Source organism: Anabrus simplex, chromosome 2, assembly GCF_040414725.1.
Source record: "Anabrus simplex isolate iqAnaSimp1 chromosome 2, ASM4041472v1, whole genome shotgun sequence".
NCBI classification, from domain to species: Eukaryota; Metazoa; Arthropoda; class Insecta; order Orthoptera; family Tettigoniidae; genus Anabrus; species Anabrus simplex.
The window spans coordinates 70100026-70102131 of NC_090266.1; positions in this window are offsets into that span (position 1 = coordinate 70100026).

The following is a 2106-nucleotide window of genomic DNA, read 5'->3' on the forward strand; positions in this document are numbered from 1 at the left end:
CAGGTTTCTGCTGCATATGTTAGTGTACATAAGTAATATACCTTGTATATTGTTTCTTTAGCCCTTATTGATACGGTACATCTTTATTCCATATTTATCTCTGTACCTGCATTTCCCAGTTGCATCATATTAATTTCCATATCCAGTCTTGAAGTTTCTGTCAGTTCACTTTAAACATCACCACTGATCTGCATTCACGGCAGTCGCCCAGGTAGCAGATTCCCTATCTGTTGTTTAACTAGTCTTTTCTTAGATAATTGCAAAGAATTTGGAAATTTATTGAACATGTCCCTTGGTAAAATTTTATAATCCTAACTCTATAAATGAATATTTTCCCCAATTTGTCCTCTGGAATTCCAACTTTATCTTCATTCTTCATAATATGTTCATTCCTACTTTTACAACCACCCCTCAAAATTCTTCTTCTACTAATGTCATTCCACACCACCTCTCCACTGACAGCACATGGCATACCACTAATTGCAAGAAATCAGCTTCATTTCCCATATCAAATCTTATTTATTTGAATCAATAACAGTAAATATCCACCTTTTTGATTCTTATATTTGCTTTAATGCCTAAAAGGTGGATATTTACTGTTATTGATTCAATGTACATACCACTAAGTCGAGCACATCATCTCCTTAATCCCATGTCTTCCCACCTATTCAATACATAGTTTTATTTACATTGCGTGGGACTAGTTTCAACCCTACTCGGGGTCATCATCAGCCATACTTAAACAATACGTAATATTTGACAAAAACCTGAAACATGTTTCTCATGAGCAGAAAGAACAGTATAAACAAATGTATAATTAACACTATGATGTGTGGTTGAATTAGGCAAAGTGCTATGGTACTAAAAAATGTTGCTTATGAGAGTGAAATATGATGTGTTACAATAGGCGAGCAATATATAGTACAAATACACAAATACATTAAAAAGTCTGGGTATAGAAGTACAAATGAGATGCTCTATGTTGTAGATCATCTTGAGTTTTTTTTTTTTTTTTTTAGACACATGGTGTTTCAGATAGAATTCAGCAGGTCCAAGCAATACATAACGGTTGTGGACAGAGTGTTATGGTACTAAGACTGAACACAATATAATATGACACTTAAAATAAAGGTATACAAGTATGTACAAAATTTTAGTAATGAATGTGTACATGATTCTCTCTAGAAGAATCTGTGAGGAGTTGATCATGCACTGTATCAGCTTAAGCAGAAATTTTTATACTTGGTGTACTAGGTAACCAAGTTATGTTGATATGAATGCAGGATTGATTGTTGGAACTGTGCAGACTGAATATGAAGTTCAGAGAAGATGGAATTTAGTATGGTGGAGATTATGGAAGAGGCAGCCCTGGACTTGGGGATAAATAAGAGTACAATATAGAGAGGCCAATAACTTTAGGCAGCTGAGGCTCTTTAGGAGGGCTGATGGTCCCTCAGTGGAGGAAATGCTACTGAAACACCACTACTCAACAGTTTACTCACCAGAGAAATGCACTTCAGTACTGCGAGTGAAGCGGAAGTGAAAATGCCAGGCAGACCGAGTTTTTCTTGTGTCAGCGGCAGTCCGTTGCAGTTTCGGTTTTTGACACCACATCTCATGTATATGTGCCGTGGTGAAGGATTCCAAAATCACAGTGTGTGGATCACTTCCTGGCAATCTGTGATCCACCTTAAACAAATCCACACCAGTTTCACTTTCTTCAGCTGTCACTTTTCGCTCCGTGTCCAATGGCAATGGGATAAGAATGGTGGAGGCAGATTCTGGGGTGCAAACTGCAAACCTTCAGTTTGGACTTGCACGTTGGCAACAGGTGTATGGAGTTCATCTTTCTAAGAACTCTGAATCTTTGCGAATTTGCTCTTGTGCCAATGTTTGGACAGACTTATTTAGGATCACCGCTGCCCACATCTAAATGGGAAGTCACACCTTTGCCTGGCTGGGTGACCGCACCCAATGGGCCACCCCATATGCAATTGAAAAATCAAGTAAAATAGTTTATAATTGCAACATGGAATGTCTGACACTGCTTGACATGAAAGAGAGCAACAGATCTGAAAGGAGAACAGCTCTTGTTGACCACGAGCT